The sequence below is a fragment of the Zootoca vivipara genome, chromosome 2, assembly GCF_965207765.1.
Source record: "Zootoca vivipara chromosome 2, rZooViv2.hap1.1, whole genome shotgun sequence".
Lineage (NCBI taxonomy): Eukaryota > Metazoa > Chordata > Lepidosauria > Squamata > Lacertidae > Zootoca > Zootoca vivipara.
The window spans coordinates 85013174-85036861 of NC_142584.1; the positions used below are offsets into that span (position 1 = coordinate 85013174).

A 23688-nucleotide genomic window follows, 5' to 3' on the forward strand; every position below is an offset into this window, starting at 1 on the left:
CACACACACACACCCCTTGGTGGCTCCCAGGTTAAAAATGCATTTGAAAATGTTTCCGGAAGCAGACATATGTCATTATGTGCAGACCCATCCTAGAGAATTGCCCTCAGGCCACCTTGCAAACTTTAAGGAAGGGGAAAAAAAAGGCAACTTCAGGCCACCAAACAAGCACTTTGAAAGCAGAACAAATTTAACCATGGGTCACATGTGAAATCAGCATGGACTGAATCCAGACCAATTCACCCATCCCTAGTCTCAGCACGAGTTTGCACATTCCGCCTTTATTTATTTATTCATTCATTTACAGCACATTTTGCACATTCTTCAGAAAACATCCCGGAGCGGAATACAAATACGCACACATATAAAGCAGCCGAACACCAGCAGTAGCGATAAAACATGAGAGCCATATGCAGTTCAGTGTGGGTGGTGGTGGGATCACCAGTAAGATCACATGAGGTAACCCTACTCCTTCCCTTGTGCTTTAAGTTTGTCCCTCTCCTCCCCCCCCCAAATTCTTTGCTCTTTGTCTGACTGTTCTGTTTGGGCTTGCTGGCTGTGTCTGGGGCTGATAAAGGCTGGGTCTTATTAAACTGGGGGGGGGGGGCAGCTTCTCCTTGCATTGCATATCTTCTGTGTGTACTTTTAAATCTGCTATTATTGCTGATACTGTTCCTTCAGGTTGGGGCAAGTTACGCACTCAAAGAAATTGAATCAATATAAGTGAATGGCAATTAAAACAACAACAACAACAACAACAACAACAACAACAACAACAACCAGTGCTGTTTAATGGCAGAGGTGCCAGAAGCACTAAAGCACATCAGTCAGAGATGGAAGGAGAAGATAAGAAGGGTTCTGTTTGACTTCTGAGGGGGCTTGAGGGGGGAGGTCAGTGCCTTTTCCACACAAGCTAAGGACCTTCTTCTGCTTTTCATTAAAGAGGGGTCAAGCCACGAACTCAGGATCCACTTCTCAGCTTTCCCATGGCTCTCATTGCCTCAGATCTCAAACCTGACTTGGCTGTATACGATACGTTTGGAACAGATCCTGTTTCTTGGGAATCTCCTGGTAAAATGAGAGCGACAAACAGCCCTCCGCTAACACAGAGATGATGGACACAGTTCTTGGTGCCAGATGCACAGCTCATTAAGGGAATATCAGAGCTGCTGAGGAAGAGGAAACATGAGACCTCAAGAAGTGCTGGCCCACTTTATGTCAGCCCCAGACACAGACACACCCCTCGGAGCTGCCTCAAGCTCTGATTGGTAACATTATTTTGGAAGCCTGTATAGCTCCACTCTGGTCCATGTGCCCAAAGCAAGTTTCAGCCAGGGAAGAGGATCTTGAAGGTTGCATGCTTTCCGAACTGTCCATTCCATTCCTAGAAGAGAGAGCTTTCCACGAAGGCAGTGAACTTGTTTGTTTATTGGGCTCCCTGGAAGTAAATACAGTACTGTACGTAAATCATCCAATCTCCTTGAAGCTATCTCCTGGCTTATTTAGGAATTGCAAAAAAAAAAACACTTGACTATGAAACAGAAAATGGACTGGAGTTAAGGAGGCTGTGAGGGAACAGACAACATCAATGGGAAATGAGAGATTAGATTTGGGGGGAGGGGGGAAAGGCGAGAGGAGAGAAGAAGAAAGGGAGGTCTGTTCCACTGGCTTCTTTTCTTCCTTTCTATTTTTTGGTACATGATGCCAAAGCAGATGGAGTGCAGTGTGGCTCTGGACTCCCAAATGAGGCAATTAAGTAAATTTAGGAGAGAGAGAAATCATCATGTTAAAGAAGAAAGAGGGAAGCAACTGCTTGCATGGTTTTCTATGTATATATGCTCATTAGATCATTTAAATCAAGGGTAGCCAATGTGGTGTCCTGCAAATGATGTTGGACTCTTGACTCCTACCACGCCTAGCGAATATGGGCAATGGTCAGGGGTCAGGGGAGTTGTAGTCCAGTGGCATCTGAAAGGTGCCATGTTGGTTTTTCCTGACCTAAATTATGGAGGCTATCCTAGAGGTCCAAGGCAGCCAACTGCGGGTGGTATTCATTCAGCCAGATGATATTACTGAAAGTAATGGACCTAATTTAGTCATGTTCATTAATTTCTGTGGGTCTACTCTGGACAAAAAAATAATGAAATACCACCTTAGACTTCATTTGAGGTCTAAATTTAATAGGTACCGTTACAGCGGGAAGGTAAACGGGGTTTCCGTGTGCTGCTCTGGTTCGCCAGAAGCGGCTTTGTCATGCTGGCCACATGACCTGGAAGCTGTATGCCGGCTCCCTCGGCCAATATCGCAAGATGAGCACCGCAACCCCAGAGTCGGTCATGACTGGACCTAATGGTCAGGGGTCCCTTTACCTTTAATGGCTCATCTAACTAGCTCTGCAGAGTTGGCTTTGCTCACTAGCATAACCAAATCAAGGGGGCTTCTGTGTTTGGCAAAGTTTAATCAAAACTTCTCGAAGCTACGAACATGAGTTTAACCAAACTGCGGGAGGCAGTAGAAGACAGGAGTGCCTGGTGTGCTATGGTCCATGGGGTCACGAAGAGTCGGACACGACTAAACGACTAAACAACAACAACAAATCAAAACTTGAGTAATTCTAACTTTTACGAAAACAAAACACATTTAAGGGGATCTAGCCCCCCCAAAACTGATAACAATATGAAGAGACATCTTCATATATATATATATATATATATATATATATATATATATATATGCCTCTCCCTGCCTCCCTCCCATCCTCTCTGCCAATGTCATTTAAATGATAATTGGTACATCAAATTGGCATCCACAGATAATTGTAGAGTTCCACAATGTTAATCCCCATTTAAAGTAGAAGTTTGATCTCCCAGTTACAAATATCACATATGATCATAACAGAGTTCAAATGTTCCCTGGATCCTGAGATGCAACTGAATATACAAAGAGCTTGCTGGATCAGGCCAATGGCCCATCTAGTCCAGCATCCTGTTCTCACAGTGGTCAGGGTTTCTTTGAGTAAAGGTTGGGTGGCCATCATTCATGGATGCTTTAGTTATGATTCCTGCCTTGCAGGGGGTTGGACTGGATGACCCTCTGCGTCCCTTCTAACTCTACGATTCTAAGATGAGGAGTTCTCTGTTACAGATGCTGGCATATTAGTAAAATTGGGTGTTTAGCTTACTGCTTAGGAATCGTGCCTAGATAGGAGAGCTGTTTCCCTGTTTCCATTAAAGCATTAGATTCGCAAAAAGGCAATTTCTCTTTAAAATATATTTCAGTAGGGCATATTCAGATGTTTGAAAGAGGGTATGTGTGTAAACTGAAATGATGTGGAAATGTGGAGAGCTGAACTGACGACTGGCAAAACGAGAAACCAAGAGAAAGCAAACTTGACAGACCCAGCCATTCTTGGTCACATGGCATGCACAGTGCCCCCCTCCCCATTTAGTCTGCTGCCCTCAGATGCTGCAAAGTCATCTTGCCAATGCTGAAATATGATTCCGCTGTCAATCATTCAGTTTATGTATCCAAAAAGTGTGCGTATACGTGTGTGAGGTCCATCTTGCCTCAGGCAGAAAAATGTCTTGAGGCGGATGTGTAGGCAACCTCATCACCAGGTTTTATTGGTCAACCAAATACAGGTTATACTGTAAACAACCTGCATTAGCTATGGAGAAAATAAATGGCCAGTTTTAAATAGCTGAAACTTCCCCAAGACTGGAAAGGTTGTGGGGTTTTGCAGTAAATTCTGCACCGTATTATGTGATCATAGCCAGGGAAGATTTTGAGATTCTCTCGTTAGTCCCAGCCAATTTTTGCCCTTTCCCTTTTTCCACTCCCCCCTGCCTCATCACAAACACTTAACAATGTGCCGTTGTTCCAAAATAAGCTCTGTGTGCTTTGGGTTCCATCAAAGGTCGATGGGTTTTGGTCCAGCACCACTCAAGAGTGACTCTGGGATAAGCATTGATTGTTTGGAGGCCAGAGCAGTGAAGCTGTTTCGAACTGCGGGCCTTTTATTTATTCTTCTAATTCACGGCTTGCCCATCAATGTGATGAGCACCGAGTAAACATCCTCATCTGTGCGGCGGGAGATGAAAGGGGGGGACACCGTGTTGACGTTCCGCCTCCTTCCAGCGCTTTAGAACAAAGTGCTTATAAAGTGGAGTGTAGGAAGCTGGAGAGAGAAACGAAGCAAAACAAAGCTGTCAGCTGGCGAACCCCTTGATATACGGGGACTCTGGCTCCAAGTAATTGCAGGGTGATGCGCTTCGTTGGGGTGGGAGGGGACCTGTCAAGGGTTCACGTTTCACGGGATTCACCCTCAGGCAAAAAGAATGAATGGGCAAGCTTTCCAGCTTCACCTGACAGGAAGTACCTACAAGTCCCCCTCTGGCTGTCCCGCTACAAATAAGCAGCTACTTTCCGGCCTATACGCTGCACTATAGATAAGGCGGGTTTCACTGCAGGGTTGGAAGGGGGAGTCTTCCAGTCCAATCCCCTGCCATGCAGGAATCTTTTTGCGCCATGTTGGTGTTGGACTGGAACTCTGAGATTAAGAGTCTCATGCTCTAGTGACGGAGCTATCCAGGTTTCGCTGTCTGTCTAGTTTTTCAGAGCTAAGATCCTTGTTTGACAATAACATGCTATCACAGCACAGGCCTGGCAAAGTGCTTAGGCAACTTCTCAGGGCTCCTGTGCTGTTAATTTATGAGTTTCCTGCCAGCAGGTCTTTCTCATGTTGTTGTTGTTGTTTAGTCGTTTAGTCGTGTCCGACTCTTCGTGACCCCATGGACCATAGCACGCCAGGCACTCCTGTCTTCCACTGCCTCCCGCAGTTTCGTCAAACTCAGAGGCTTGACAGGCATATGTCAAGAATGCTTTGATGGTGTTTCCTGCTCGGCAGGGGGTTGGACTGGATGGCCCTTGTGGTCTCTTCCAACTCTATGATTCTATGTTCGTAGCTTTGAGAACACTGTCCAACCATCTCGTCCTCTGTCGTCCCCTTCTCCTAGTGCCCTCAATCTTTCCCAACATCAGGGTCTTTTCCAAGGATTCTTCTCTTCTCATGAGGTGGCCAAAGTATTGGAGCCTCAGCTTCACGATCTGTCCTTCCAGTGAGCACGTAATTGCCGCCTGCTGATCACAAGTGAGAGATGAGTGATGGATAGCTGCTTCCTTGTCCTTGAACAGCATCTCTTTGTTGTTCCAGTGCCAGTTTCTGTTCTTGCAGGGGAAGGGGCTTTCAATGCTGTTTACCTCTCTTTTTAATTTTTCTTCTCATTTTTCAGTAGCAAACTAGCAATTGGCTTTGAACAAAATTGAGTTTACATGTATAGGATTGCACTGTAGGATATGCTATTTGAGGGTCATTAAGAAGCCATTCATTCATTACTAATCACCCGGTGTGATTAGCAGGAATTAATCATGCAGGATCTGCAAAATTGAAACTATTATTTAACACTGGAAATACATTTGTTTAGCAAAACTTACCTGTGAGCAAACATTATCTTGGTAACAGAGAAGGATATTTGCGAGAAGGATATTTGCTGGATATTTGCGAGATGAGCGCCGCAACCCCAGAGTTGTCCACGACTGGACCTAATGGTCAGGGGTCCCTTTACCTATGTGTTGTAAACTGATTTTAATCTAGCATTTTGAAATGGCAGCAACTCATTCTGGGATCTCATACTGAAGAGAGGGTAAGAAAGCAATGGGTGGTGGTGATTATGAAGGTGATAATACACAACATGCGAGGAATTTATATTTTAATTCCACTTAGGGTGCATCCACATGACCTGTTATTCATCCTGCTGGATGATATTGTGTCTTCCCATACCAGAGGTGCCAACCCCTTCAGCTTATTGAGGGGGCCCAACACAATGTTGTGAAATGTCCCAAGGAGCCATTGGATGGAGCTGAACGCCCTCTGAAAATTGAGGGGCCCCAGCCCCCTCAAAAGAATACATTGGAGGGCCAAAACTACCTCAGCCCCTAGGAGTCAGCACCCATGTCCCTCACTTCCTAGTGCATTTTCCTGTCACTTTCATTACTGCAAAAAGTCTGGTCATGAGGAAGTGGGCTTGTTGTGCAAGACCTCTCCACCAGCTGAATTTTCTGGTATGTGATTAAATCCCACTCAAAAACAGCTAACTGTGGAAAAGCAAGTCCTCAACAGTGCTAAGGGGCTCTGGTGTGGTGAAATGACTTAACAGTGTGAGTGGTTAAATTAGGCCCCTCCTATAGTTCATTTAATCATCTCTGAGGCATGTTTCAGTATTGGCATCCCTGGCTGCTTCTTGTTTGAACATGCTCAAGAGGAGAGGCTGTTCAAACACAACTTTGATTGTTATAGAAATGTTTGGGGAAGAGAAGTCTTGGCCAGTGCTGAGTCACAGGTAGAGCATGAAGGCTGTCTTCAATCCCTTCAGACGGTAGCTGCCACCATTAACACGCATCAGCTTCCCACCCTAGTTGGGGGATTTTCCACACACACCCCTTTCAGGGCTGCTCACAATCGGTTGTTTCCAAAATAGCACCATTAGTGCAAGGATTTCTGCTGTTGTGCAACAAAACTTTACCCCCCTTTCTTCCCCTGCACCCCCCATATGTTCTAGGGGTTCCCCTAGTTGTATGGACCAGGCTTTAAAGAGAAAGCACTGAGTGCACATGGGAGAAGGAGGAGGAGGAGGAAAATTTTGTAGTGCATGCAGATACCATTGCGCTGACAGAACACTTTAGTTTGATGCTGCCCTGCGGTGTACATGTGGAGCCATTGTGGACCACACCTCATCACTTTGTTGGGAGATTCATTCCCCGCCTGCAGTCATAGGATTGTTGTATATCATATGACTGTATGTGTTTTCATTCCACAGAGTGGATGTGACATAGACAGGATGTTCATCTACTGTTCTGTTCCTGAAGTGGAACTGTTGTTTCCTTTGTTCTCTGAGAGCCAGTGTGGTGTAGTGGTTAAGAGTGGTAGACTCGTAATCTGGGGAACCGGGTTCGCGTCTCCGCTCCTCCACATGCAGCTGCTGGGTGACCTTGGGCTAGTCACACTTCTCTGAAGTCTCTCAGCCCCACCCACCTCACAGAGTGTTTGTTGTGGGGGAGGAAGGGAAAGGAGATTGTTAGCCGCTTTGAGACTCCTTAGGGTAGTGATAAAGCAGGATATCAAATCCAAACTCCTCCTCCTCTCCTCCTCCTCCTCCTCCTCCTCCTCCTCCTCCTCCTCTCCTCCTCCTCCTCCTCCTCCTTCTTTTCACTGCCTGCTATGCTAGAGAGAGGCAGCCATGCTAAACAGCTCTGAATGTCTGAGCTGGGCAAACAGAGACAGACTCTGCATTTTGCCACAATAAAGTATTTTAGCCTTTTCCAATGTGTGTGTTGTTTTTCAAGCTGGGAACAGATAATTGCACCACCCGGTACCCGGACATGTGTGCACTGGCTTTGTCCCTGCCCTGGGAAGTCTCACAACTGGCCCGGGCGACAAATGCTAACACACTTATGACCATAGCTGCCAAGTTATCCCTTTTTTAAAGGGATTTTCCCTTATGCTGAATAGGCTTCCTCGCGAGAAAAGGGAAAACTTGGCAGCTATGCTTATGACTATTGGTATTTTAGTATGGTGTGAGACGTTGCGTATTAATCTTTGAGTTGGGGAGAATCTTCCATGCCTAACAGTAGAGCTGTGTTGGGTTACTTGGAACTTTGACATGTTTTGAGAGGTCAGAACATTCTGCTGAAAAAATGACCCTAGGACCACATGGCATGGTTGAATATTTCAAAATCTTGGCTACTATATGGGCCAATCACGAACAAAGCATGTCCATCGGAAGAACCAAGTACAAGAACTTGTTTTGTACTTTGATAATAGAACAGAAAACCCCCACTTTATTTATAATGGATAATTGGGAGAATTGGATAGGAACAGCTCAGTCCAATACTCATTTCAACCACAGTACATGGTTTTAAATCAATTTAATCTCTTTGATTACAGTGGAGCTGAACTGGCTTAAATCTGAGTTCCTCAGCTTAACTGGATTGTGGGTTAAGTGGGTAACAAACAGATGTGCTGGCAAAAGCATCTTTTGAGCATTTACTTTCTAAGCATTATGTATAGTTCTGTGAAATGATCTCGTGAGTCCATAGTACAGCAAATGCATTTGATTTTTGGGGGCTAGTCTTTCTGTCCTTTGACTTGTAATCTATTGCATATGAACTGACAGAAGAGTGAGAGTTAATTCCTGTCAGAGAAAGCAGGAATGGGTTAAGGTGTGCACTGTAACTGAACGAGTTAACAGTTTGTGTAGACTCTTCAGTGAACATAAATGTTTTCTGTTGGGATGTGAATAGATGCTAGGAGAGGATATATTTATCCTCTTGCTTGGCAGGGGGTTGGACTGGATGGCCCTTGTGGTCTCTTCCAACTCTATGATTCTATTAGAAACTATCCTTCCTCACGTTTGCGAGTTTAGCAGAGTCCCATCCCTTTGGAGATTAAAAAGGAAGTTTAGATAGGCTAGTTTTAGCCTTTTCGTTTAGATAGGCTAGTTTTAGCCTTTTCGTTTAAATAATCCAGGATGCTTTAAGGCAGCGGACTCACCCTGTCTAATATCTGGGCCGGCTCTGCTCCTTAGTTTTTAAAGTATGAGCATAACATCCAGAGATCAGGAAATGAAATTGGGAGACCTTTTTCTCCTGTATGTTTCGCTTATCCAACCTGTCAATAATTCTGATAGGTAAGTATATTTTCCTTCCTTTCTGGGTGCTTTCCACATTAAAGAACAAGAGATTATTCTTTCTTTTTTGGGGGGGGGGAAATCTGTTGCTTTTGATTACCTGCGAACGCAACCTGGAAGGAGTCCAGTCATTTCAGCACGTCTCCTGCAGAGTGTACCATTGCTACAATCCAACGTGTTTGGGGAATAATAACACTTGATTAATGGTGTTCAGTGTGGTGGAAGGAAAAATAATTAGAAAATGTTTTGTAAGCACCCTATGAATATAATCCGTGGGTAGAAAATTTCAAGCAACCTGTCAGCCTCAGCGGTATTGCAGGATGACTCATGCGCTGATGAGATAAAAGGTAAGACGATCACGCCAGCGAAGGGGTAACGCTGCCAGAATTAAATGCACGTTGCAATTTTGTTAATAAACATCATTTTCGCAGCTGAATTGCTTGAGCCTTTGACCCATTCAGAAGAGAAGAGTTCTTAACAGGCATGGCAAGCGGCCATGTACCACTGTGGCAAAACATGTGCTTGGCATGCAGAAAGTTCAATCCATAGCATCTCTAATCATTCCAGAACTTATGGACATCCGATGAACAGGGTTGGCCCACCCATGAGGCAAGGTGAGATGACTGCCTTGGGCAGCAGGATGCACAGGGCAGCAGATCCAGCCTCCAAGGAATAAGTTGTCCACTGCTGCTGCTGCTAATGCTGTGGTGGAGCAATGGCTGTGGCCCGCTGCTTGGAGGCCAGATCTGCTGCCTCCTGAGCAGCACTCCCATGCTGCCTCGGTGGTGGCCGCTCTGGAAACAGGAGGGGCTGCTGATCTCCTCCCACCATTGTTCCAGATGTAGCTCATTATACCTACCGTGTTTCTCATATTATAAGACATGTCTTATATTTATTTTTTCCTCAAAAAAACACACTATGGCTTATTTTCAAGGGATGTCTTATTTTTTTCCTCCTCCTCCTGCCGCAGCCAGCATTGCTGCTGCGCCTATCACTATGTCTTATTTTCGGGGTATGGCTTATATTCCTTGAATGCTTAAAAATCTTGCTATGGCTTATTTTATGGGTATGTCTTAAAATATGAGAAACAGGGTACCTTGTTCCTGGTGTAAATCTTCAATCACCCCTTGTTGCCTGGCGGCGGCGGAGGATCCGTTTTGTGATTCACCTCATGTGCCAAAATGGCTTCCAGTGAAGCTGAAGGTTGGGAGATTCAGGACAGGGGAAAGAAAGCAATTCTTCATGCAGCATATAGTTATACTATGGGAATTTGCTTCCCACAGAAGGTTGTGATGGCCACCAACTTGGATGGCTGTAAAAGAGGATTGGACGGGTTCACGGAGGAGAAGGGTGCCAATGGCTGTTTGCCATGATGGCTGTGCTCTGCCTCCACGGTCAGAGGCAGCTTCTGAATATGTTGCTGGAAGTCATGGGAGGGGAGAGGGCTCTTGTGCTCAGGTCCTGCTTGTGGGTTTCCCACAGGCATCTGGTTGGCCACTGAGAGAACAGGATGCTGGACTAGAAGAGCCATTGGCCTGATCCAGTAGGCTGGTCTTATGTCCTTATCTCCAAGTATGGGTATGAAAGACGGACTCACTGAGCTAGATAGGCCAATGGCTCTGCATAAAACAGTTCTGGATATTTTGTTGTGCGATTGGTACATGGAATTCAAACACCTCCTCCTGAGCTCCCCAGGTACCACATCTGCAGTTGAGAACATGCAGAATCCCCAGCAATAACCAGCAACACTTCGTTGCTGATAAAATCAAATCCCCCTCCAACCCACACACTCATGCAAGAGGGAGATAGAGCATCTTAACCTATTCAATGAATTTTGTAACCTAGCAGCAGCAGTAGCAGCAGCAGCAATATGAAAGCCTTAATTTCTATAGAAAGATAGCGAATGAATGTAACCAATCAGGAATATTGGTGTATAAATAGCCTTGGACCTACTGCTGTGACACCCTTGCTGTTGAGCAACACACTCTTACATCCCAGGTTCATGCCATTCTAAGAACATTTGACAGATATTTGCTTTCTGTTAGAAAGGCTGGTCTCTCCCTACTGTATCAATCCAGAGCAAGCAACCATGCAGTTTTCATTGAAAACACACTCCTACACAAAAACCTGTCCCATTTCCTTGCCATTTCATAAACCAGCTCTATTCTGGGCTGTGCGTTCGTTCTCCGTGCATCTATGCACAGCTACCAGCTTATTGTCTAAAATCCCCCACTCCTAGTAAGGTTATCCTCCTGCAGCAGTGCCACTCCCATTCACTGTTGCATGAAGACAGGATATATTACTATTATTTTGATATAATAATAATTTGTATTTTGTACCCTGTCCATCTGACTAGGTTGCCCCTGCCACTCAGGGTGGCTTCCAACAGAATATACAAAAACACAACACAACATCAAACATTAAAATCTTCCCGATACAGAGCTGCCTTTTGTAAACTGCCCTGGAATTTGATAATGAGGGTTGGTATGTAAATATTTTATACCAATGCTCTTTTGGATCCATGCTACTGGTAATTTTCCACTAAAAAGAATTCTCACATTCATTTTTAAGGGAAAGGGTGTTTAGAAAGACCCCCCTTTCCTAGACCAGGAGGAAGTCAGTGAAGAACAGTGTGTGTCGAGACGAAAGGTTTTGTTCCCAATCACTTGGAGAAGGTCTAAAGTAAGGATCAGCAACTAGGGGTCCCTGGTCTAAATCTGCACACACACACACCCCCCGAGAAACATAGAATCATAGAGTTGGAAGGGAACCTGAGGATCAGCTAGATCACACCCCTGCAATGCAGGAATATGCAGCTGTCCCATACGGGGATCAAACTTGGTGTTATCAGCACACTTTCTCAAGCTCTGGGAGGAAGACCTTTCATTGCCTACAGACAGCCACCCAATCTTAAACAACTCCTCACCCACAATAATACAACCACCAGACTTAACATGGACACTGGTACCAGAGCCTGCAATAAACCCAGATGCCAACTTTGCTGCCACATACACCCGGACAACATCATTACTAGCCCCAACAACATCCAACATACCATCTCAGGACTATTTAATTGCTCATCTTCTAACATTGTGTATGCCATCAAATGCCAACAGTGCCCTTCAGCTCTCTATATTGGACAAACAGGCCAAACCCTACGCCAAAGGATAAATGGACATAAATCTGACATCAGGAACCACAAGACAGAGAAACCAGTAGGAGAACACTTCAATCTCCCATGACATTCTATACAAGATCTCAAAGCAGCTGTTTTATTACAGAAAAATTTCAGGAACAGACTGGAAAGAGAAGTTGCTGAATTGGAACTCATTACCAAGCTTAAAACCATGGAGCCACCTGGGATGAATAAAGACATTGGATTCTTATCTCATTATGCATGATCAAGCTTTCTTTAGCGCCTCAGCCCTTGCTTCCCCCCCCCAGGACCAATTGCAGTCATCAACAGTCGTTAACAGCCATCTACAGGTTTACCACTCCCATCAGCCCATCACCCATTCCCATCACCCCACCCCCCACCCTCTGAATATACATAAGGGTCTGGTGGATTCTGTTTCAATGTATCTGACTAAGTGTGCATGCACACGAAAGCTCATACCAAAATAAAAACTTAGTTGGTCTTCAAGGTGCTACTGAAGGAATTTTTTTATTATGCTCTAACCAACTGAGCTATCCAAGCTCCACCTGAGAAGTACTAGCTGGCCCTTCAGTTGGAGGCAGTCATGACTGGATATCAGTTGCTAGGAATCACGGATAGGCAGAGTGAACTTGCAGGCTTCCCGCAGGCACCTGGTTGTGGGAACAGGATGCTGGACTAGTTGGGCCATTGCCCTCATCTTGTGTTCTACCATTTGTCAGCAAGAGAAGTATGGTGAGTTCGGTTACATGGCCTACCACCTTCCACCCATTAGCTTAAAGTAGTTTCCCCATAAGTTTAGTTGCTGATCACAGGTCTCGGTTACCAAAGGATTTGGCCTCGTTGAGCAAGCAGCTTCGTTATCTTTCGGTTATGCTATCTGCCACGGCAAACGGTATTTTTCCACTGCCTCTCCCCACTCCTGTTGAGATATGGGTTGCTTTTACCTCATCCAAAAGCCTCAAAACGTTGGCTCTCCCTGAGCTTTTACTGATAGGGTCTTTTGAAAAATAAACTAAGATGGAATACTTGTTCCCTCAAGCTTACCCACACTGGTGTTAGTTTTCTCCCTGGGAGTCGCTCTGTGAGTGGGTGCGCTAGTCAGTCAAGGGAGCATGTTGACATCGTGCCATATAGCAGTCTGCCAAAGATTCTCAGGCACGGTAACTTTCCTTTCGTCAACAACATTGGTTGCCAAAGAGAGAAAACTAACTGCCTGAGTTGAAAGAGGCAAACTGGGGAGGTGGGGGGGGGAGGGAGAGAGGCAACAATTGTGTAACTGGGGTCTTGGCAACCCAACCTGGTTAAGCTCGGCTGATAGGAGGGACTTTGGCTGGTAGCAGAGGAGCACTTGGCCAGAAGGCAAACAAGGGACTCTATGGAGATATTCCGTCAGTTGTTTTCGTCCTACTTGCTTCGCTGATCCATATGTCAGATAAAATCTTTGGCTGGACTTGGTAACTGCCATACGAGTCCAACATGGGCAATCGCTCTTTCAAGTAACTTGTCATTCCAGAGGGTTTTCAGTGGAAGTGTTGAGTAGGGAGAGCAGATGGGCTTTGCGTGCCCTGCAGAGATTCTTGTACCACCTCAACCTTCTTCATGGGCATTTATTCTTAGCATTCAATTTGTGTTCCATAATGCAGTTGTGCTGTTGATGAAAGGGCCCTGGGAGGAAAACTTTCTCTGCTTGCTTCCCACCGTCTCCTTTGCAAGAGTGGTTTTGAATGTATTTTGTAACATTACATCCCAAATACAGAGGTTGCACCATATATAAAATAATGAAGTAAGATCCAGGGCAAGTTGGGTCCCATAGGAAATAGGAAATGTTAGCCATGATAACTTGTCCCGTTGACCTGAATGGGCTCTAAATGCAACTAATCTGTGCATGGGGTGTTGGATCCAGATGTGCTCTTTCATGAACAGAAAGCTAAGGGATTTTCCTGATTTACAGAGCAATCCAAAGGCTCATCTGCTCCACTGGAGGGGATTTGTATGAGCTAGTGCAGGCATCCCCAAACTTCGGCCCTCCAGATGTTTTGGGCTACAATTCCCATCTTCCCCGACCACTGGTCCTGTTAGCTAGGGATCATGGGAGTTGTAGACCAAAACATCTGGAGGGCCGCAGTTTGGGGATGCCTGAGCTAGTGGTATCCCTCTCCCCACCTCTGCCTGGCTGTGCCAAGCTCCACCAATGGGAGAGGACTGCTATGAAAGAGCGCCTAGGTGTGTCCTAGATGAGCAGATGTGGGGTGGGAGGGGAAGGGGAAGGGCAGAGCTGGGGCAGGCAAAAATCTGCTGAATCTTTGCAGGTACTGTTAATCAACCTGTTATGGGTTTTTGTGCTGTGCCATCCTGGAGGTGGCGCAGGAAAATACAGGGTTTTCTGCCCCCTCTCCACCCTGGCCAGCCTGAGGTCCAAGACTCTGTTGTTCCATTAAGCCCTGCTACTCCCCCACCAGGGACTTGGATTGCTCTCTTAGCGCAAGAGAACTGAAATACAGAGCTGTGCTTCCATTTATGCAACGGGTTGCACAATCTCTTGCACAATGCTTCAAGCAGCACAAGGCATTTGAAAGGCCTTCATAATCTGAATACTACACCATATTCATTGGTACAATGAGGGCAAGTTCCTGCTTTTCACTGGGATTTTGTTTCTCCCAAGCAAGTTTTAAAGCCTGATCCGACTCCTTTCCTCGGCTCACAGCATGAAATGTGAGCAAGCATTTCTCAGTTGGCCTGGTCATCTTCCATTTCTGACTTACTGGCTGATTTAGGTTACATTTATATCATTTCCTTCCTTCAAAAGAACTCAAGGCAGGCTAGATGGGGTTTTCCTCATTTTATCTTCAATTCCATGCAGTAGGCTAGCTACCCAGAGTGGAGCAATTTGGACCCAAGCCTCCAGCAGTGCATCTACTATACCAGGCTTTCCCAGCCTTCCATCATTCTTGACCATTGGCTAAAGAGGCTGGGGATGTTGAAAGTTGTAGTCCAACAGCATCAGGGGACCCAAGATTGAAGAACTCTCTGGTACACCACAGTGTCTCTCTCCCTTGCCACTAACCCTGGGTACCACCTCCTTGATATTAGACAAGCACCAACCAAACATTTGCAACTGCATTAGCTAGATAATCATACTATCCATCGTGCTTATTTCCTGGTTTTATAGTATGGACTTTTAACAGAGATGGTTGTAAACCACCCTGGGATTTCTAATGAATGTTTTAATACTGATGTTTTAATAAATAAAATAATAAAATATGAGTCTGGGAACAACAACAACAACTTATTATTTATACCCCACCCATCTGGCTGAGATTCCCCAGCCACTCTGGGCGGCTTCCAACAAAATATTAAAATACAGTAGTCCATCAAACATTAAAAGCTTCCCTAAACAACCATGAATCAGAGCCATTCATTTTGTCTTCCGTTCCTTCCCAAATATATATTTATCTTCTGCCTTAGCCAGCAGGGTCTACTCTGAAGATAACCTCCTAATTCCTGGTAGGCTTTCAACTGGTTGCTCAACAGGCCTTTTGAGTTCCTCCACCAGCAATCTGCCTCTTGCCATCCCTTCCTACAACCACTGCACATTATATGTTTGTTTGTTTCTTTGTTTCTTTGTTTACATACATTTGTGCTCCATCTTTTCTTCCATCCTGGAACCCAAGGCAGCTTACCTGTGGTTCTTAGGCAGTTGCACATTCAGCCACTGACTGGAGCTGGACCTGCTTCACTTCAGCAAGGTGGTGGCCTCATGTCCCTTCAGTTTATGCCCCGGGACCATTGGTACATCCTTCATGCCTTTTCCTTGCCTTCTTAGTTATTGCTGGCACCTCAGTCCCAGCTGCTATGGTTCTTCAGGATAGTGTGCATGCCCAACACAATCAGAAGGAGAAGGAGAAGGAGAAGGAGAAGGAGAAGGAGAAGGAGAAGAAGAAGAAGAAGAAGAAGAAGAAGAAGAAGAAGAAGAAGAAGACTAGGGTGAAGGCACTGTTAGGCCCTGGTAACTGTGGGCATGCATATCCAACAGGTACCAGTGGCAACAAGTCAGATGGTGTTGCTGATTCACTCAACTTACGTATAATGGCCGCAATCCAATAAAAAAATCTGGGCACGCTTAATGCCTATTGATTTCAGTGGGCATAAACATACTCACTTCCAATGCCTCACATTTCTTTACGACCAAGGATCATCGCCCCTCTTGAGACTTTCATTGCTTAAAAATGGGCAGATGCATTGGAAAAAAGTCTTTCTGAGGTTTTAGCTTGCTGAAGTTTTGCCAGAACCAGGAATAGAACACAGGATCCCTGACTCCTAGACGCAGACTCTCCGAAGTCGACAGCTCTGCTTCCGAGGCCACAGTAACAAAACAAACAACAAAGCCAGAAAAGGGAGGAATCTGACGTCATCGCCTTTGGAACCAATTTCCATTTCTCGCCAATTTTTCCTTTCTTTTTATCCCTGTCCTATTTAGGACTCTGGAAGAATTTGGATATTATAAGAATAGGTGCTCTTTATTTATATCACTTTCAAAGAAGCTTGCCCAGCATCCCATCAATTTATTTCATATTTTCTTTCAGTAAAAAAACATTAACAATAGTTTCCTCCATTTATAGTGGGGCGATAAAACTAGGCAAAGAGCTGGCCATCTTACTGAGAGGAGCTGGGAAGCGGGGGCGACCATAATATATTTTTATTATAATTTCACATCATACTTTTCTGAGTCATGTGCAAAGATTTCTACCAAATATGGGGTTGGGAGGAAGAGCTGGGGGAACTGTATTGCCTTAATAAGGAAGAATAAATAAATTATCAACTATAGAACAACAGGAGAAAACATAAGAGCTGGATGTTGATGGCCTTTGTCTTGAGCCAGCTCCTCTGAGAAGCTGGCTACACATTCACATTCAGAAACCAGGCCCTGGGCTGGATTGGGCAAGGGCTGGTTCAGACAAAGGCCATAGCTCAATGACAGGGGATATGCTTTGCATGCAGAAGGGCTCAGTCCTGGCATTTCCAGTGGAGAGCCACTGCCAGCCATTATCGACCAGTGGTTTGGCAGTGTGGTGTGGCAGGAGAGGCTGGCAAGTGTGGCGGGAACATTCAAGGGCAATCCAACTCATTGAGTTTGTTTTCTTACTTAAGGTACATATGTAAGAAGCTAGTTCATAATTATATTTTGGGAAGGGTTCGTGTTCTTATGCAGTTGCACGGTTTCATACTTTCTGGGTGTCCCGTATCACAAAGTAGTTGTGCTCTATGTTACAAATCAAGCACTGCTAGGAGTTGTTTTCCAATATATTTCTTATCAATTTATTTTTTGAAAAAAATATCAATGTGGCAGCTACGTAAGAACATGAATCATTCCCCAAACATAATTATAAACGAGTCTCTTACATGTATGTATACCTAAAGTATGCATACAAACTCCATGAGAGGTGCGAGCTCGCTTCTGCTGGGTAATCTAATTTATTAAAAAAATATGTTGAAACTATACTATATTATGATGATATGATTAAATGTTTCTTTGATTTTCCTTCCTGCCACACTTCCCATCCTCTCCTGCCTCCCTCGAAGAACCACTGGCCGATGCACACAGGATTGTACATACGCCAGGAGTCTCCATGGAAGTGTGGCATCTTTTCCCCTGACCACGAGACGGGTATCACTCAAGCTGGTCCAATGATGGCTGAGAATTCTAACCTTCCCCCCACCCTGACCCCCGAGAAGGCCAGAGGAGGATAAAAGGCAAATGAACCACAAAGAAACAGGAACTGCCGCCGGCCTCTCTCCATCCATTTATTGCTTATTTCTGCTTATCTTATCTCTGCTTCAGCAGCTAATTTCCCTGCTCCCTTCTCTTCCATTCACAACAGTAAGACCTTTAATAGATGAAGAGAGCAGTTCCTTTTTCTACTGCAGTCCATGAGTAAAAGTTTCACAATATTCTTTTGAGATGTCAGCACAAAGACTTCCTGGGCAGTGTGGCCGTTGTACACATCCCTGAAATGCATCACACACACACACACACACACCAAAAGGAAAAGATTCGCATGAAAATTTCATGAGCTGATTTAAATGGATAGATTCAGATTCAGAAGTAATTACTATAGCCTATATAGCAATACAAGACACCTCACCATAGTGGGGAAGAAGACTGTGACCACGTGGTCTGTTCACCTGCTCACTCCGCTGTCTAGGTGTCAACTGCTGATGGGCACCTTCAAGGGCCTGCTGTTCTTCCTTCTGATGGTTTCTTTACCTTCAAAACAGACTCGAACTGACCAGCCCTTCAAAACAGAGGACTGTCTGCTGCAGAGTAGGCCGTGTGGCCACCCTGCTCCCAGATGCATCCTACGTGAAAAGTCTGCTTGCTTTTCACGATTCTCTAATTCCCCATATTTCTTTTCCCAATCGGCACTAATTCCAGCAGCATTTTCCAGGGCATAGCTGCCAAGTTTTCCCTTTTCTCGCGAGGAAGCCTATTCAGCATAAGGGAAAATCCCTGTAAAAAAGGGATAACTTGGCAGCTATGTTCCAGGGTGAAGGTGATATTTTAGCAGGAATCTTCCAGAGCTTCGCAGATGGTCTGAAAAGTGCATGAGGTAACTCCATATCTGAAGCTTATCAGACTGGCTATGGAATGCGCAGCTGTACAAATGTGTGTAACAAGACGTGGGGGAAAGGAAGAGCGTATTAGCTCTGCTTTCTCCGTTTTCATCTCCTTCCAACTCATAGAAGGTGATGGTGTGAAGCCTTTTGTATCAGTGGAGGCTTCCTGCATGCTTTGGCACTCTGACTTTCCAAGGTCAGCTAGCAACAAGGCTGCTTAAGCACAAGAGACCTAACAACTTCCTGCAGCTAAACAGGGTCATCTTTTTGTTTTTCTTGCAAGTCTTTGAGCTCAGGCCTGTAGTTAACACTTTTTACTTTTCAGTGGCTCGGAATCAGAGTACCCAAGATTGGGACTCTGATCTCTGGATGCTCCCAATAGATGAAGCAGGAAGATAAATTTTGCCGATTCCTCCATCCATCGCCTTGAAGGCCTGCTCTGGAGAGCCAGGGTACCCTTCACTGGAGGAGATGCAGAGCTTCTGGGCAATTGGTTGAAATTTGTCTCCCTTCCTCCAGCTGGAGCCATTTCCACTGGATCTCCGTCCCATTCTGATGCAGTTGGGCCACTCTGGATAGGACCCATTATAATCAAATACTGTTTTCTCCCTTCATGGAACACTAAACAAACCAAATAAACAGCAAATTACTGTGGTCAGGAAGTCTGTCGGGCTCTGAAATTGCACTAGAATGAGAGACAAGCATACCATCCTTGATAGCTAATTACTAAGTCAAGGCTGCAAACAGCCCCCCAAGCAATTCCTTCCCTCTTTCCCCCCCCTAGGAAATGTTTACATTTTGGCAATTGCTATAAATAACATCTGGTTCCTGGCCATGGGCAGTAATATGAAAGGGCTGATCCAATTTCACAGAAAGTAGCAAAAGAGCAAGGGGTGAAATTTAATATATTCTGCTCAGAAAGGTTCTGTATAAGCAGTACCTTTATGCTTAAAATTATTCATTCTGCATGCACATCTTTGAATATCTATATATCTCTATCTATCTCTATCTCTATCATCTCTATCTCTACCGTATCTATCTCTATCTCTATCTGGAGTCAAGTTCCATCAACACATCTAAGGGATGCCTAAATGGAATTTCATTCATGGCACCTGGGTTTAAACCCCTCCATCCATTCTCTGGGATGTACAACTGTAGATTGCTCCCCCTCAGTCTTTGATCCCTCTCTTTTAAAATGGGAATTATATGGGCTTTCCATATTGGGTGGCTGAGAGAATGAGCATCATAAACTATGCAAAGTGATATGTAAATGAGAAATGGTGATGGTAATAATGGGGCTTCCCCTGAAAAAATGTGACAACCGCCTCCTTCTATACACCTGGGGTCACAACACGTGCACACATTCATTCAACCACTTATAACACAGCTACCCATGTGTGCAGTTGTGTCATTTGGAAAAGAAGGTGATTTGTTTAATTACCTACAAACAAGGCCTTTAACTGGGATGCCTGCACCAATACCTATCAACCCAGGGGGATGTCCTGCTGTTGGTACCACCGCCAATAGGCATGGTGTGTGGCAGGGTAACCCATAACAATGCCTCCTCTGTGGTAGCACTCTATTTGTGGAACTCCAAATATTGGCATCCCATAAGGCAACGCTTAAATTTGAGACCCCAAGTTCTGCCAATGCTATTGATATAGGAAAACACTAGTGTTGTCTGAAATAAAAGATAGTCGTTAAAGCCATGTGGCTGGAGGAAGCAACGCTGAAGAGTGATAGAACAAAGGCTAGGTTACCTATTTCCTCCCAAGGTGAGGGGAAGTGACATATGTAGGCTAAACCTGGTAAGACAACTTACTCTATGGTATTAACTCCTTCATGCATTGATTAGACTCAAACATGCTGGTTATACGAAGTCAGTTTAGCATACAGATTCAGCTGTCCCATCTGTTAGAAATGATGGCCACACCTTTTACATTTTTTCAGCTCCTGCTTCCACATTACATTTTTATGGTATGTTGCTCTGGTACATAGGCCTGCACCTATGCTTTTTTACTGCACACAATGATCCCCTCGTTGCTCAGACAAAAGGTGAAATCTGTTGGACCAGCCTGCCCTAGTATCTCTGCTTAAGAGACTTATTTGATCTTGCAGTTAACCTGTTATTCAGCGATGGGTAACCCAAAGTCATCCAGATGTTGAAGAGATACAGATTCCATCACCCCTTGCCATTTGCCCTGCTGGCTGGGGCTGATGAGAACTGGAGTCCAACAGCAAGTTAGGCACTCCTGCTGTACTTCTTTACTGTGGCCAAACTTCGGTAGAAGGGATCCGGAGGAATATTCCTTACTTCTCCTAGCAATGGGGAGATTCCTGCTGTTGCCTCACCTTCACCTCTAGACTTCTAGAACTGGGAGGGGCTTAGGTTCACCTCTCACCTTGAGTTCAGGTTCATTGGGGGAATTCCACTGATGTGCCACATAGGTATTTGGCTTCTGGAGCAGGATGATTTAGTCTTTTACCTAGAGAGTCTTCCCACGCGGTTGGGTGATAGCCAAGGTGAGCAGAGAAAAAAATCAAAACTTAATTGCCCAGGTGTTGATTACTTGTTTTCCAGCATGGGATTTGTTTCAAACCATACTCCCTCCCTCTTTCTCATAGCAAGGAGTAGACCAACATGATGCCATCCATCGGGCGGACAAGGAGAAGCTGTACAGAGCTTGCTTCTCCCTCTCCTGCCAAGAAAGAACACTCCACTCCAATGTTCCATTCCCCTAGGACTTTAGAGAAAAGAAGCCCCACCCACCAGCCAAAGGTATAGGAAGCACACACAAGGAAAAACACCAGCAAGGAAAGGTTGGCATGGCCCCCATCTGGATATAAACATAGACCAAACCTGCTCCTCCATCTCAGGAACCATCAAGCCCAATATGGTGATGATGTCTTCAGAGGTGCCCGAATGCGTAGAAAGCTAGCTGGCAGACATTCAGCTTTCCAAAACATGTAATAGATAGGAGGTATTTTGTATAATCTGTTTATCCCACCCAAGTGCCATTAAACCATTTGTGTGCTTGCCTATTTGAAGGATCTCTGGATGTGTAAGTTGAGGACAGGGGACGGCAATTGGAGGCATCCAGCCATCCATTTTCAGCTTTGATTTTATGTTTTTAGGTTATATTCATGTTGTACTTCTTAATGGTATGCTGCCCAGAGAACTGTGTGTTGTGGGGTGGCACAGAGATGCTGAAAACAATTAAGCAAATAAATAAAGTGACCCAGTGGTGGACAGGTGGTTGCACTTCACAAATCTTTTACATCGAGCTTTGTGGTATATAAAGGCCAAATTGGGACTCAAGCTCATAGCAGTCTTGTAAGTTACCACACAAGGATTCAGCCAGTGAACCTCCACTCAAATCTGGACACGAGTGAGATCATATTCACACCACAGTCATGGCTTCCCTCCAAAAGAATTCTAGGAATAGTTGGTTGTTAAGGGTGCTGAAAATTGGCAGGAGACTCTTCACAGAACTACATTTCCCAAAATTATTAACAAACTACCGTTCCTGGGTTACTCTGGGGGAGTTTTGACTACTAAAGTGGTACAAGAGTGTAGGTGTGACCCGAGACACAGGGAAGTAAGCTAGACATGCCAGGAAGCCTTCTAACAACCTTTTAACATTACTCAGGTCTATGGCTATTAAATAATCTATGTCCTGTGAAAGTGTGGGGAAGAGGACTGTTGTTATTGTGATTATGTTACAATTAGGCTGTCTGTCACTATGTTGTTGTTTTTACTATGTTTTTATTGTGTTTTTATCATTGATGTTTTGTAATGTGTTTCTAATGTTGTACACCGCCCTGAGATCTTTTGATAAATGACGGTATATAAATTAATTAACCTGGCACTTCCTGACCTCCTGCAGAGTTGGTATGTATATAAATTAATTAACCTATTTAACCAAGTGGTTTAATAGGCACTTCCTGACCTCCAGCAGAGTTTCCAGCTTTTCCTTGCTCACCAATGTGAGGCTTTGCTGCTGAATTTCTGGTGAGAGTGTCAGGATGCTGTCAGTGGCTCCCAACTGGTTGCCCAGGAAAGTATAAAGACAAGGGAAAGTTTCTTACAGTCCTTTTTTATTTCAATCTTTACAGAGAGAGAGGCTATAGAACCCAGCGTTGTCCCGAGTGAATCTCCACCCCCCCTTCTTTCCCACTTCCTTATTCATCATTCTCATTATCTCCTCTACGGGTGCCTCTAAGTGCCCTCTGTCTTTGAGCTCTTTGCTCTCCTACCTTTAAGGCTTGCTGGGTTCTGGGAGATGGAGAGTCTGGAATGCTTTCTAATGACAACATGTCAGTCAAATGTTGCTCTGGCTCTCCCATGATTTCCCAACGTTTCCCCTCATCTGCCTCTGCCTCTGAGACCTCCCTCAAACCACTGCTGTAAATCCATACTGTATTCCTCTTCCCTGGAAGGGCCAGGAAGGGAAGGCGGTCTTCCTCCTTTGCCCAGGCCCTGACAGAGAAGTTGTCCCTATCATCAGCCCTTTTGCCCCTTGACAGCAGCTGGGTCAGATTATGCTCAGATACTTATTCATGTTGTTAAACTGCACCCCATCAATTAAATGTAGAGTGGTGTACAAAGTAAGATAAAAAAATATGGTCACACCACCATAGATACAACTATTTTATGGGTACAATATTTTATAGATACAATATTTTATGGAAACATAAAATACAGTCAAGCGGCTTTAAGAGACAGTAAAACAAAACAGAAGAGACTAAACAAGTTAATTTCCTGGGCAAATAGAAAATTTTTGGCCTAGGGCTGAAAGGATAGCAGAGTCTGCATGGATCGTATTTCGGGGTGTGTGTGTGTTCATGGTTGGGGCACCATCCCAGGTGATATATATCTGAGATAATAATACAGAGCAACCTTTGAAAGTAGGCCAATATTATTATCCCAACATTGCAGACAGCGGGTGGTGGGATGAAGGGCGAGGGACTGTGACTTGCTTAAGCCCACCAAGTGAGTTTGTGGCTGTGGTGAGCATAGCTGCCAAGTTATCCCTTTTTTAAAGGGATTTTCCCTTATGCTGAATAGGCTTCCTCGCGAGAAAAGGGAAAACTTGGCAGCTATGGTGGTGAGATGGGGAATCGCCAACGCTCTCTAAGCCACTGCACATGACATCACGCCAGCTGGCCTAT

The 23688-nt window shown here is 44.8% G+C and overlaps 2 long non-coding RNA genes across 2 annotated transcripts; one reads left to right on the forward strand and one right to left on the reverse strand.

The window, feature by feature from the left end:
* Positions 1-260: 260 nt before the first annotated feature.
* LOC148686951 (uncharacterized) lies at positions 261-13099 on the reverse strand. The gene is made up of 3 exons (XR_015948258.1): positions 12946-13099; positions 9841-9941; positions 261-1438 (listed from the first exon to the last, which is right to left on the reverse strand). It is a non-coding gene; the product is annotated as an uncharacterized LOC148686951 (long non-coding RNA).
* Positions 12499-22385, forward strand: LOC148686952 (uncharacterized). The gene is made up of 2 exons (XR_015948259.1): positions 12499-12633; positions 21142-22385. It is a non-coding gene; the product is annotated as an uncharacterized LOC148686952 (long non-coding RNA).
* Positions 22386-23688: the final 1303 nt, after the last annotated feature.